The following is a 16,034-nucleotide window of genomic DNA, read 5'->3' as shown; positions in this document are numbered from 1 at the left end:
TTAGCCAGGATGGTCTCGATCTCCTGACCTTGTGATCCGCCCGTCTCGGCCTCCCTAAGTGCTGGGATTACAGGCTTGAGCCACCGCGCCCGGCCTTGTCTTGCTATCCTCTATGACCACTGATGTAGTTAGAATAGAGAGGGGTTTCCTAAAATCTAAACATACTCCACATGGTACCTTCTTCTCTTTCAGTGTTCTTCAGGTCTTAGGTTTTCTCTTGTTATTACTACATGATCACGTATGTTTCTTCTGCTTAATTAATTAATTGAACACATATTCATTTAATGTATGATGACTACTGGGCTAGGAGCTAGGGAGGTCTATTATGGTAATACTAATGCTGTTCAGTACAAAGTACCTTTTTCTTTTGTTGGTTTAATACCTCTTTTTCTGATCTTTGCATAAGATGTCAGATGCTAATTAAATGCAAGCAGTGTTTTGCACTTTACCCAGACTTCATGCATAACATCTTACCTATTCCTCTGAGTCTTATAGGCCAGATATTTCTATTCTTATGTAGAAGGCTAAGCTGAAACTCTGGAAAGTTAAGTTCTTTATTTGGGTTTTTGTTGCTAGTAAGTAGCAGATTTAGGGCTGGAGTGAATGTCTGACAGTGTACCCAGTAGTTATTTAATATTGCAGATTGTGATTTTATTCTTCTCCATCTTTACTGTTGAAAGGCCCACTAGCATCAAGTGTGTTCAAGATATGAGAGTATAAAATAAAGGATTACAGTAAATTTTTGCCAAGTGTATTCTACACCTATAAATCTAAAAACCTGTCCCCAAACAATTTAGAAATAGATAATATAGAGTCAATAATTTGGTTGTGTACTGAAATACTGTCTCAACCTAACAAAAATTCATTAGGTTTACCTTTGCTGAATAATTAGAAAAAAATAGAATAATTTAAAATCTGACTCTAAATTTGCTGACAATTAGTAGATATAAAACCACTATCCCCCCGTCTCTACTAAAAATAGAAAAATTAGCCGGGCGTGGTGGCGGGTGCCTGTAATCCCAGCTACTCAGGAAGCTGAGGCAGGAGAATGGCGTGAACTTGGAAGGTGAAGCTTGCAGTGAGCCGAGATCGCGTCACTGCACTCCAGCCTGGGCAACAGAGCCAGACTCCGTCTCAAAAGAAAAAAAGCAAAAAACAAAAAACAAAAAAACCCACTATCCTTTGTCGCTAGAGAAAATTTTTATAATGCGAATTTGCTGGTGAGGAAAGACCATTACTTGTACCAATTACCAAGTTTTTAAATCATTGCATTCCATGAAATACTTAGAATCCAAGCATGATTGCTGAAACAAATCCTAGTTGAAAGAGAACTATGTGTATAAACATAAAAAGTTATATTTTCATCAAAATATTGAAGTTGTTATCATGATGAAGGGTGAAAAAATAATTTTCGAACAAAAATATGAGCCAGCGTGTAAATGTTAGCAAATAACATTTGAATCAGCAATATTTATTAAATATCCCCTATGTGACTGATGTGATATTACATAAGTGGAAAGATAAAAAGAAATGAATAAAACCAATAAAAATAAAATTCCACGAAGTTCCCTTTAAGAACTTTGAAAATTTGATTTAGTGAAGTGTGCCTTGAAAGGCTTATCTTTTTTACAATTTTCCTACAAAATTTCATATATAATTTGAGATATCTCAGTCATTTTTATAATTTGAAAATCGTAGATAACATATCACTGGAAGTAATTCTTAAAAACTTACTGCTGATTCTACAGTAAAAATTAGGAGACTTACTGAGCTAAATATAACATGAGAACTTTCCATCATTTCTGCTTTATATACTCTCCCACCTTTTCTGCTCTTCCTCTAGGCCACCACCTACTACTTTCGCTTTCTTTTTTTTTGAGACGGAGTCTCGCTCTGTTGCCTAGGCTGGAGTGTAGTGGCGCAATTTCGGCTCACTGCAAGCTCCGCCTCCCAGATTCAAGTGAGTCTCCTGTCTCAGCCTCCTGAGTAGCTGGGATTACAGGTGCGTGCCACCATGCCCAGCTAATTTTTGTATTTGTAGTAGAGACGAGGTTTCACCATGTTGGTCAGGCTGGTCTCAAACTCCAGACTTCGTGATTCCCCCGCCTTGGCCTCCCAAAGTGCTGGGATTACAGGCTTGAGCCACTGCGCCTGGCCTACTCTTGCTTTCTAGTCTTCATTCTGTGCCTCAGCATTTCTGGATTTAACAACTTTGAGACGTTCAAAATTCATTCATTTATTTATTTAAACTAATATTTTAAAGAATCAATTATATGCTAGGCACTGTCTATGGTGAGTGAGGCAGCAGTCGAAGGTAAAGAAGACGGTGAGATTTTATTACATTATATGCAGTGAAAGTGGGTAGAAGTAGGTGGAATTAAACTATTCGGGAGCGGTCATTATCCTTTCTTGGTGATCACTGGGTGTTGGGAGGTATCTCTCTCCCAAAGCTTGGTTTGAGAATTGAACATATTAGTTGTTTGATAAATTTTTGTTCTACAAGTCTGAATTGATTTTTAATAAAAACATTAAAAATTGTATTAGTATTCATGTTCCAAGCTGCCTTATAAAGACAAACATATTTTGATATGCACTCAGTTTTCCTATTGTTTTTGCATTATTATGAGATTTATACAAAATATGTTCAACATAAACCTTTAAAATACACTTACAGGGAAGCAGAACAGACTTGTCAACAACTAAATAAGTTGTCAGAATAAATCTATACAATGTCAGATAAAAGTTACAAGTTTGAATACAAAATTTCAATGAGTATTAAGGCTCCATTTTTAAACAACTTGAAACAAATGTCTTTTCAAAGCATTCTCCTGCCAATAACTGTTATTACTGAGGTGGGATAATTTTACCTTTAGTAGCATTACTGCCACATAATTTGGGACAGCCCACATCACTGCAGATGTTCTTCAGACAGGCAGATGGGGACTTCATGGACCATTTGCCCTTCTTCCCAGGGGCAAGTGTCAATCTGGAGGAGATTTGAAATCCTGCCATTTAGTACCAGGTCAAAACACTCCCATGATCTGAATCTATATTTCAGTTGTTACCATGAGGTAGAAACTTTTATTTTGACCTTACCATGTAAACAAAACACTCACCATGAGACAAGATGCTGTCTCACAATAAATTGTATATAAATGTGTATTCTTCTCTTGTTTTCCTTCTTTTCATTCCTTGGCTGTTTTTTTAACGAAATATTCCAGACATCCAAAATGCCTAGACAGTAATATAACCAATACTTTCAAAAGCACTGTGCAGCTTGAAAATAAAACTTGAAAGGGACAATTGAAGAACTCGTGTGGCTCTTTTAGATTACATCTTCTCTATTGCCACCAGAAGCAGTCTCTGTTTGAATTTTGTGTTTCTTGTCTTCATGCATTTCTTTATACTTTTACTATATATATATGAAATAAAAGCTTTGTTTGGCAGGTTTTAAACCTTAAATAAATAGTGTATTGGTTATTCAATGATCATCTCTCCACTTTACTCTCATTCTTCTATACTCTCTTGCACGATGCTGGGGCTGAGACTGTACAAGCCACAGTTTTGCTTTGCCAGACGGTTCTCAACTAGGCTTTACCAATAGAGACATTAGAGGGAGGCTGGAAGGTTAAAGAAAGAAAGGAGTTGTTTTTTGTTTGCTTCCTGTTCCTCGTTTGTTTCTGTTTCTTGTTAATGAAACTTAGCTTGGCAACTCTGCTTTGCCGCAGTAGCAAGTTTCCTCCATTAGCAATGGCTGAATCCAGTTTGCAGTTTTTATACCTCTAGAACCTTATTGCTACCTCCTTAGATGCTAGGCACTGGCCTTCAGCACCCCTCATCTCAGGATCTGGATCTTAACTTCACAGGATCCTTTCTGATTTGCAGACAACTGTAGTAGTTAATTAGGCCTCCTCCTCTGAAGTCTGATTTTCAGTATCTTTTGACGAGTAGACATTTTAATTTTGAATGTACTCAAATGTATAAACTTTGTCAACCTAATTAACAACAGAGAGTCTCTCTAACGGAAAATGATACTTATTCAGGATTAGGGCATTGCAATGGGAATATACGTGCTGTAGTAAACTATTAGTGTATTTAGGGAAGTAAAGGAAAACAAAGATTTTAAAGAAAAAATGAAGAGGATTACACAATTGTTTTGAGATAATTATCCTTGGCTTCAAGGATTAATAACAAGGATGCCATCAAGTCTGGGACTGGACAGCAATTTGCTGGGCAGATGTTTCCACAGAAGTAGTTTTCTCTGTAAGGCTGTGATTGCCTCTGTACAATCAGAGTCTTTTGTGGTAGTTTGTGTTATGAGGCATTCACGTATGAGAATCTTCTCTTCATGGTCTTCCTTGGCTCTATTTGTCAGAGCTTTTAAATTTTTTTTGTCATAAGTATTCCGTTTTGATTCCAAAAACCTTCACATTTTCTTCTTTTGATCGAGGTCCTTTTCTGAAAGCATTGATGATCAGTCATCCTGTGTTGAGTTTTGAGTTTTACACAGTGCCAAGATGGATGTGTCCCAGGTTGCCTGTCTGGTCCTGTGTTGGAGGGAGTGATAGCCAAATAGAAGTTGGTGTCAAAACCCTTTTAGCCACATTTGAGCAACAAGGGAAGGTTGAAGGGAGTGACTGTCAGGCTAAGTCAACCTGGAGTCAATTATTAAGCTTAGTTGCATCTGTTTTATAGTATTTTGCTATCATCTCAATGTACTGGGCCATCATTATTCTGTTAAGATTTATACTTCTGCAAAAATTTAAAAAGAAACAAAATAAAAAAAAAAAGTAAAATTAATGGTAGTATAACAATCCCAGCTTGCATATTAGTTTGGAGCCATGAACCTAGGCTTAAAGGCAACCAAATGAATAAATCAAATGACCATTATCCTGTCAAGCAAAAAAAGTAGGCATTAAAAGGGATAACGGTCTCATTATATTAAGGGAGTCTTGTTCTAATGCCTTGGGAAAAACTGTCTACGGCATGAAACTGTTAACTTCTCATCCTGGTTTGTAGCTGGAATGTTTCTTGTTATGGTATTGGATGGCTTGGTGAACTTTTTGTATGGCCCCTACATCAGGCATGAGATTAGTTCCTTAATATTCATCTAGTTTCAGCTTATAGGGCTTTAGGAAGACAGCAGTACCTGTTTTTAGAATTCTGTGGAAGAATGTTGGATTTAAGGAATGTAGAATAATTTAGAATCTAGTCTAGTCTATAAGTAGATAATAAGAGCTTAAAAAATTCATAGAACCACAATCTAATAACAGATGTATTTTAGCTTTTCTTTAGAAATGCAACTTTTTATTTCTACATGGATCACATAAGAATCTCAGATTTAAATACCTCTTGGGGTCAGGAAGCCAAACCAAGGCAGAGTTTAGATTTTTCCTGTAGCTCTATTGTTCTTGGACCTGACAGGAAGTAACAATTTTTACTCCCTCACTGAAAGGCTGGGAACCCTTGAAACCAGCCATTTTATGCACATTCTCAAATACGATATTCCAGTCGAAGCCTTGATAATAAAACCAATGTTTTCAATTGTATCCTGTGATAAATAGAGAACAAATTTTTATTGATCTGACATGCAAATAATTGTATTACTGTAAAAATAGAAGTACTCATGAATAGTTTTTGAATTTTGTAGGTGTCAGGTAGGGAGAAAAAATGTTTTCACCTTTATTCAAAAAATACACTTTACTAAATTGTTTTAAACAATAAATAGCTTAAAAGAAAAAATGTTCATCAATCTGGAAAACAGTAAATAATCAATGTTTTATTTTTACTTTTTCATTTAACTTTTAAGTTCAGGGGTACATGTGCAGGTTTATTATATAGGTAAACTTATGTCATGAGGGTTTGTTGTACAAATTACTTTATTAGTCATGTATTGATCCTAGTACCCATTACTTATTTTTCCTTATCCCCTAGCTCCTCCGAATCTTCACCTTCAGATAGACCCCAGTGTGTGTTTTTCCCCTCTATGTGTTCCTGTGTTATCATCATTTAGCTCCCACTTATTAGTAAGAACATATGGTATTTGGTTTTCTGTTCCTGCTTTTGTTTGCTAAGGATAATGGCCTTGAACTCCATCCAAGTTCCTGCAAAGAACATAATCTCATTTTTTATGGCTGTATAGTATTCCATGGTGTATGTACCATACCTCCTTTATCCAGTCTACCATTTGTTAAATCAAGTTTAGCCTAAAACTGCCTCCTTACATATTTTAAGTTTGGTCTAAAGGTTTTTCTTTACATTGTGAACTACAACTAGTGGAAGTGTAAATAGATCATAGCCTACACTTGTGCCAATTACCAAGTTTTAGACAATCAAATGTAGCCAACCAACTGTTAGAACTGTGTTCAAATAAGGTAAATGCTGAGCTGTAAGCAATCCAGCTGTCTCCGTACCTCATTTCCATTTTCTATAAGTCACTTTCCTTTTTCTATCCATAAATCTTCTTCCACCGCGTGGCTGCACTGGAGTCTCTGAACCTACTCTGGCTGGGAAGGCTGCCCAATTCAGGAATCATTCATCGTTCAATTAAACTGCTTTAAATTTAATTTGGCTAACGATTTTCTTTTATCACATTGATGATGGGCATTTAGGTTGATTTATGTCTTTGCTATTGTGAATAGTATGGCATTGAGCATATGTGTGCATGTGTCTGTATAATACACTGAATTATATTCCTTTGGCTATATATCCTGTAATGAGATTGCTGGCTTCAATGGTAGTTCTGTGTTTAGGTCTTTGATGAATCACCACACTGTCTTCCACAGTGATTGAACTAATTTACACTCCCACCAACAGTGTTTAAGTGTTTCTTTTTCTCCACAACCTTGCCAACATCTGTTATTTTTTGACTTTTTGATAATAGCCATTCTGACTGGTGAGAGATGGCATCTCATGGTGGCTTTGATTTGCCTTTCTCTAATGATTATGGTGTTCAGCTTGTTGGCTATATGTATGCATTTTTCTGAAAAGTGTCTGTTCATGTCCTTTGCCCATTTTTTAATGGGGTTGTTAGCTTTTTTCTTGTAAATGTAAATTCCTTATAGATGCTCAATATTATATCATTGTCAGATGCATAGTTGGCAGAAATTTTCTCCCATTCTATAGGTTGTCTGTTGACTCTGCTGATGGTTTCTTTTTAGAATAACTATGGCTAAAAATCTAGTGGAATTTAATTATAATCCACAATTGACAAGAAAATTTTTATCAGTGTATTTTTAATATCAAAGCTCAATCTTTTGTGTCATAAATAACTCCCTTTTAATTATAGCCAACTTGATCACACACAAAAGTCCTTTTACAAATTCATCCTTCACAATCTTATATGACCTGCATGAACCTTTGATGACAAGCTTAGACTCTCTTTTCTCCTATATTTTCTCCTTCCTAAGTAACCAGTCCTTTTACCTTAGCAAAAAATTTACCACATAAGATTGTTTTTCGTAGAAAACCTTTCTTACCAAAAATATGCCTCTGTACCTGTAACTTTCTTCACATCTCTCTCCTACTTATTGGTTCCTTTTTTTTTTTAAACTAGTTTCTTTTTATCTTGTTTCTATTTTTTTCTATATACATATTTTAAAATAACTTTTAAATAGCCTGCAAATTAGACAAAATTATTTTTCTCAATAAAAAACAAATTGTTATATTTTTCTTTTAATTTTTATTATCAAAAACACCTTTTCAGTACACTTTGTGACACAATTTTATATGTTACTTAGAATTTTAACTCCTGGTAACCTAATTTTTAGCTAACACCTAGAAAGCAAGACATTTTGAGCTATCTGTCACATAACAGTATTTTCTAGATGAGAATAATTTTATAATTTTTAGAGACATTTAACAGAACATATTTTTATGTGTATTAATAGACCCAAATATATTTAGTGTTTCTATAAAATTTAAGGAGCCAAAATGAAATTACATTTATGTTCAGCAATTTGTTTCATTTTTTAAAAACTTTATTTGGAAATGACTCAAGCATTTAGTATCTACCATAGCTCACTGCAGCCTTAAACTCCTGGGTTTGATCAATTCTCCTGCCTCAGCCTCCCAAGTAGTTGGGACTACAGGGATATGCCACCTGGTCCCAACTAATTAATTTTTTTTTTAAGAGATGATGTCTTGCTATGTTGCCCAGGCTGGTGTAAATAGTTTCTTTCTGAAGTTATGTTTTCCATTTGTTGTTCATAATAGGAATATAATTACTTTAGTATACTTATATCTGACATATTTGTTGAACTCATTCATTTAAATGATTTATAGAGGTTTTTTTCTACGTTTCTAATAGAGGCCATCATTACCTTCAAATTTTGTTTTTTATTTCTAATCATTATACAGTCATGCATCTCATAATGTCCAGTGTGATGGTTAATATTGGGTGTCAACTTGATTGGATTGAAGGATGCAAAGTTCTGGGTGTGTCTGTGAGGGTGTTGCCAAAGGAGATTAATATTTGAGTCAGTGGACTGGCACAGAGGCAGGCCCACACTCGATCTGTGTGGGCACCGTCTAATCAGCTGCCAGCGTGGCTAGGATAACAGCAGGCAGAGGAAAGTGAAAGGATTAGACTTGCTGAGTCTTCCAGCCTTCATCTTTACCCTGTGCGGGATGCTTCCTGCCCCTGAACATCGGACTCAAGGTTCTTCTGCTTTTGGACTCTTGGACTTACACCAGTGGTTTGCCAGCCAAGTTTAATTTATTATTCAATAAAAATTCTTTTATATAAATATAGTATAACGTGAGTGTACACTGTTTATAAGGTCCACAGTAGTGTACAGTAATGACCTAGGCCTTTATATTCACTCACCGCTCACTCATGGATATGGCCTTCGGCCGCAGACTTAAGGCTGCACTGTCGGCTTCCGTACTTTTGAGGTTTTGGGACTTGGACTGGCTTCCTTGCTTCTTAGCTTGCAGATGGCCTATCGTAGGAGTTCACTTTGTGATGTGTGAGTCAATAATCCTCGATAAACCCCCCTTCATAGATAAATCTATCCTATTAGTCCTGTCCCTCTAGAGAACCCTGACAAATACATCCAGGATATGCTCAAAGAAATTTGTTGTTAGGCAATTTTGTCCGTGTGTGAACATCATAGCTTATACGTACGTAAACCTAGTTTAGCCGATCACACACCTAGGCTATATGCTGTAGCATGTTGCTCCCAGACTACAACGTGTACAGCATGGTACTGTACTGTAGGCAGTTGTAATACTGTGGTAATATTTGTGTATTAAGACATTTGAACATAGAAAATGTATGGCAAAAATATGGTATAAAAAATAAAAAATGGTACACCTGTATAGGGCACTTACCATGAATGGGGCTTGTAGGACTGAATATTGTTCCAGCTGATCCATGAGTGAGCAGTGAGTGAATATAAAGGCCTAGGTCATTACTGTACATGACTGTGGACCTTATAAACAGTGTACACTTATGTTATACTAAATTTATAGAAGATATTTTTTATTCGATAATAAATTAAACTTAGCTAACTGTAACTTTTTACTTTATATAATTTTTAATATTTTTAACCTTTTGCCTCTTTTGTAATAACACTTAGTTTAAACGTAAACATATTGTACAGCTATATAAAAATATTCTCTTTATATTCTCATTTTACAACCTTTTTATTTTTAAGATTTTCAATTTATTTTACTTTTGAACATTTTTTGTTAAACACTAAGACACAAAAACACACATTAACTTAGGCCTACACGGGGTCGCAGTCATTAATGTCACTGACTTCCACCTCCACGTCTTGTCCCACTGGTAGATCTTCAGGGGAAAAAGCAGGCATTGGAGCTGTCATTTTCTATGATACAAATGCTTTCTTCTAGAATACATCCTCAACCATCTGCCTGAGGTTGTTTTTCAGTTAACTTTTTAAAAAAATAAGTAGAAAGAGTACCCTTTAATAAAAGTTAGTTTAATAAATACATAAACCAGCAATTTAATCACTTATTATTATCACTATCAAGTATTACGTACTGCACATAATTGTATGCGCTATACTTTTATATGACTGGCAGTGCATTAGGTGTGTTTACACCAGCATCACCGTAGACACATGAGTAGTGCATTACACTATGGCACTATAATGCCTTACAGCATTACTAAATAAATTCCTATTACTAAGTGATAGGAATTTTTCAGCTCATTATAATCTTATGGGACCATTGTGGTGTATATGACTTGTTTTTGATTGACACATTGTTATCTGGTGCATGACTATAATTATAAAGTATTTTACTTTTTTTTAAAACTCATTGAACTAGGACCCCCTTCTGTACCACACTGAATAATCAATGATGGGGGTTAACATTCAGTCTGAGTTTTCCCTTGTGTAATTGGTAGATACTCTTTTTCAGGGAAGAAAATATCCTTCTATTCATAGTTTACTGAAAGATTTATTTATGTGGCATGAATGGGTGTTCAGTTTTGTAGAATGCTTTGTCTATATACGTGGAGATTATAACCACAGAAGAAGCAGGACTAGATAGAGTGTGATAAAAACAGCTTTAATTCAATCTCTCTCCTCTGACTTCACACCTGCTTAATGCCCTAGTTCTTTTCCTGATCTTGGATGAAATATAATGTAGACAGGTGTTTCCTGTCACTACTAGTTTTAAAAAGTGGAAGTAAAAGGTGGGGGATTAGAGGAGGAGCCTTCAGTCTCTTCTAAGCCCAGATACAGCCTCATTTTAGTAGTTAAGCCATCTATATGCGAATAATCTGAAATCTGAACTTTTCCAGTCCAGTTGTTTTTCCCCAGAGTTTTCTCCCATTTGGTTTTGTTTTGGGAATAGAAACTTAAAGTAGGGCAAGGAGCATGGTCAGCTTTGTTCCTTGGAACTCTGCCTCCTTCGCTGCTCACTAGCTGTTGTAAACCCTCCAGAGTCAGGTCTAGAAGAAAGGGATTTGGGTGAAAAAGAGAACACGTTTAAATAGCTAGTATTCTCTTGCTCTCATGTTAGAAATTTGTGGGCTTGACAGACATTCAAACCTCCTTTATTTCCCCTAAAGATTATTTCTGGGATATCCAGAAATTTTCCCTGTTGGAACATAACTCCAGTTCCTGTGTTATAGGCTATATCACCTTCAGTTTGACATTTATGACTCTGACTCTCAGTTTTTGTTTTCAGGAGTCTATTTCTCTGTTTGGTTAGAGTCCCACTTATGACAATTTCATACCGGTTCAACCCACTTTTAAGTCAGCCCAACCTATCTGTGCTCTGCTGCCTTGGGTCTATAGCTAAAACTTCTCATGTTTATGTTTTCCAGGTATGTTTAAGAAACTCATTCTCTGTGTGTTCCAAACCCCAACAGCACATGTATCAAGCAGTTCCCTTGAATTTCATCTCTCTTGACTTGAAGCACCCTCTCTCTGCTTTCCCTAGCAGTTGTCAGGAAGAAGTGCACGGCACTTCAACAACTCTCTGTAAAGAAATCTTCTCTACAAATCTTTTCAACCATCTGTTCAACTCTTTAGCTACCTTTTATATATCCTTATAGTAGCTTATAGCTAAGGTTCTCCTAGTAGGTTTTGTACCATTTCTTCCGCAAATTTTAGTTTTCTACCATTTTCTCCTGCAAATTCTGCACAAGTGGATTAGATATAATGTGCAATTATACGGGACATACTCTTGTGTTCCTGTCCTTTGTGGCTTCCACAAAACAGAAGTGTCCCATTTTAACATGTACCTGTAAAATGATCTAATATTTAAAACAATTTGTGAATTTTGAATAAATACATTTTCTAGCATTAACAATTCTTGCATTTCATCCACGTTTGTAGATTATTCATGAAATATTATTATCTATACTTAACTGAATAGAGGCAGGCTGGTTGTCATTCCTTAGCATGCCATCTGTCCTTTCTCTCTGGCTGCTTTATTATCTTCTTTTTGTCTTTGGCACTCTATATTTTCACTATGATTTTTTCAAATGTGGTTTTCTGTTTGGGAACTATTTGAGGATTTATGCTTGTTGTCAATTCAGGAAAAATTTATTCATCATTTCTTTCAAACTTGCTTCTTTCTCATCTGTCCACTATCTTCTGAAATTCCAATGAAGAATATATACATTAATCTATCCTTTGTATCTCTTTATCTCTCCTTTATTTCTTTTTCTTTCTCTGTCTTCCTAGATAATTTATTTAAATCTATTTTTCTGTTCATGAGTAATATTTTCAGATATCCTTTAACTTGCCATTTTATATATTATTGGTATTTTCTATTTAAAATTTTATATTATTTGTTTCACTTAAAAATCTATCCACTTGTTTCAGGCAGTTCGTGTTTTATGAATTTTTGAATTCAACCTTTTATTCTTTCAAAAATTTAAAACATACTTATGTTATATTCTGATGCATTAGTCAGAATTCTCCAGAGAGACAGAGCCAATAGGAGACAGAGAGATGGATAGATAGATAGATGGACAGATAGACAGACAAGAGGGTGTTTATTAGGGGAATTGGCTCACATGATTATAGAGGTTGAGAAATATTTCCATAGGCTGTCTGCAAGCTGGAGAACCAGAGAAGTTGGTAGCATGGCTCAGTCCAAGTTTGAAAGCCTCAGAACCAGGGAACCTGATGGTAACTCTTAGTTTGAGGCTGAAAAACTGAGAACCTGGGGGGCTGCTGGCAGGTCCTGGAGTCCGAAGTCCAGTGATTCTGGAGTACTTATGTCCAAGGCTAAAGAAGGATTTCTCAGCTTCAGGAGGTAGAGAGGGAAAGTGAGAAGAGAGTGAATTTGCCTTTCCTCTGCCTTTTTCTTCTACCGAGGCCCTCAGTCAAATGTATGGTGCCAACCCACATTGATTTTCAGCAGATCTTTCTTACTCAGTACACTGATTCAAATGCTAATCTTTCTGGAAACACCCTCACAGATGTACCCATAAATAATACTTTACCAGCTATCTGGGTATCTCTTAATTTGGTTGAATTCATAACTGAAATGAACCATCCATCGCATCTGCGTTTTTTCATTTCAAGCATTAAAACCCTAGTGAATTGATTTCAGTCCCAACTGAAATCATTGGGAATATAATTTGCTTTTTATTATCTGCTTTTGTTCATAATTGCTTGTTTCTTCATATGTTGTAGTTGTAATAGTTTTGACTTGGGACCAATGTTTGCAATGTTTTTATTTTATTTTATTTTTTATCAGTACTTACTTTGTTTGTCCTATTTTGATGATATATCCAAGGAGTGCTCTAAACTAGGGAAAACTTACTTAATGTCTTAGCTAGGGGTTTTCTGAACAATGTTAGTAACATAGGTTTGAATCCTCACCCCTTATAGCACAGTTCTGGGGCTGAGAATTTTCAGGGTAGACTTTTCTTTTTCGCTTATCTAGAGCACTGTTCAGTTTTAATTAGTTGGATTGGGCTAGGCTTTACTATAATACAAACCCCAAATGCTCACTAGCTTAGTGCAACGAATGCTAATTTATTATTCATGCTAAGCCCCATACAGGTCAGGGTGGGAGCTATTCTTCACATGGTGACTGAGGGACCCAGGTTCCTTCTATCTCATAGCACCACCGTATCAGTACATGGCTTCTGAATTTGTATGTCAGGGAAGGTATTCAGACTATAATATCATCAGATATAGAAATCATGCAGACTTCTTTAACTAGTATAGTTCTTTATTTGTGATCAGTTAATGGTGTTTGAAACTCAAGAAAAACATGAAGTTTTCTGTGCTTACCAAACACAAGAACTGTTGTTACTGAAAGATTTATTATACACTGCTGTGAAATGTGCATATGTATGGGTTCAAAATTTCTATGTTAAAAATATAGATGTGGGTTCAAAAGTTTCTATGTTTAAATGTATATGCCTGTATACAAGCCATGAATGTGTATGCACACACACATACACACACACACTCACAGAATAATATAAAAAATACCCAATGTTTTCTAACATAGCAAATGTGAGAACATAAAAACTCTTACTGGTGTAGAACTAGAAAGTTTCATTTTTTCACTAATCATTTAGTTTGAATAAAATTTTAATTAAATCATCAGATTGAAGTGCTGTGATTAGTCATAAAGCTGGTCCTTTTCATGGGTCAAGATGCCTTAATGTGTATCCTATAATCCTATAACTGTTCTTTTGTCTTTTTATCTAATCTATTGCTGAACCCCCTGACACTTTTCCTTCATAATGGCTATCAGCATTACCTCTTTTTCTACTGTTACAGTGTTGGTTGATACTATGCTCGTGTCTGGTATGAATAACAGCAGTCTTCTCCAGTAATCCATAGCTTTTCAATTATCCTTTCCACCGACTCTAAACTCATCTTCCCATTTCATTGCTTTTATCTTAGTTTCCATGTTTAAATCCAGGGCAACATAAACTATGTCACCTTCCTAGTCCAGATTTTGTTTCTCATACAGGATAAAATAATTATTTTCTGAATAAGATTCAAATAAGAGTTAGATGAAGTTGAGTTTTAAATTATCAGCTAATGTAACTACATTCCTCTCCTTTGTAATTAAGAAATAATGATAATTCTCAAGAGTAATAGGATCCTGAATTCCTTTAGTCAAAGCTTGGGTATAGCACGGATAGGTGAAAGGGTCTGTGAAATCCCTCTGTACCTCCCAAGAAGTAAATTAGTTTCATTACACTAAAAATAGGCCAGTGTGGTTGAAAAAATTGCAAGTCAAGGGACTAATTCTAGCTTGTTGAAAAGTTGCCATTCTTTAATTCCATGTATGTTTTAGAAAAAAATTAACTTTTTAATAAATAGTTATAAAGGAGAAAATAGGATTTGCAAGTTAGATATCATTTACGGTATGTTACAAGGGCAATAAAATATCAGCAGGATAAATTAAAAATGATTTCTGCCCTTTCACTGCAGTATTCTTCAAAAGATAAATCAACATGCTTTGCCATCAGTGCTGACCATCCACTCACTCCTGATCTTCTGGCAACTTTGATTTCTCTCTCCTGTTACTCTAATGAAGTCTTTCTGTTGTCACCAATGAACAAATAATAATTTTTTTCTCTTTAGTCCATATTTGCCTTGACATTTCTGAAACATAACACTGTTGAACGTGTTTACTTTCCTTTGCTGCACAACCTCAGCTCCTCTGTGGTGATCTTTTTGAACACACACGCATACACACACGGACACACACACACTTTAAAAGGTGAATATGTTAGATTTTCTTACTCTTTTTATTCCCTAAATGAAAGTATTAATCAAGATTTATTTTAGTCCATTGACCTTCCCTTTATATATTCTTCCTCAAATGGTTCCTTCACCCTCACAGCTTCAAGTAACATCATTCTTATGCCTTTAATTTTAGGGTATCTTGGGCTGTGTTAGAACTCGTTGACTGAACACTGCCTAAAGCTCTTTAAATTCTGGGATCTGTAGGCTTTAAAATTTTCCATTATGGGAAAACCAAAGGAAATCACTAGGTGGAAAATTAATTTTCTGGAATGTAGCAGCAGTGACTCTCAAGGCTGGATGAAATGAAGCTGTAGACTTCATGCAGTCTCAGTTCAGAGCATCTTAATTCTCTCTGGAGATTCTTAACCTCTCCGTGATGACCAATGAGGAAAAGTAATTTATGTAAGTCTGGAGACCCCATCTGAGTGAATCTAGTTGCACTGAAAGAAAGTGATTTAACTTTTTTATAATGTCTTTCTTTTTCCATTTGCATTGTTTCTACAGTTGTTTCTTCACCTCCCTTTTTCAGGTCACTAAAAATACCAGTTGTGAATAGCTTTGCTTGGATTTGTTGCTACAGTAAAATTTTGAGAGACCTTAAATTTTGTTTTGAAGCTTCTGGCTCTGCTCTGAGAAGACAATCATGAAATGGCTTTCTCTCTCTTTTTAGTATGTCCTTAAACTGAAATTAAAAAAAAAAAAATAGGTGGGGGTGAATAATTAGGTTATAAAATAGCTGTGTCAGCCACTGTGTAAATTTATAATTTTCCACCAGTTTGTGGAAACATTTATATTTGTGTAGAAGTTCACAGCTCTGTAACC

This window comes from Colobus angolensis, unplaced genomic scaffold, assembly GCF_000951035.1.
Source record: "Colobus angolensis palliatus isolate OR3802 unplaced genomic scaffold, Cang.pa_1.0 Scaffold330, whole genome shotgun sequence".
NCBI classification, from domain to species: Eukaryota; Metazoa; Chordata; class Mammalia; order Primates; family Cercopithecidae; genus Colobus; species Colobus angolensis.
Note: the sequence above shows the minus strand (reverse complement) of the source record.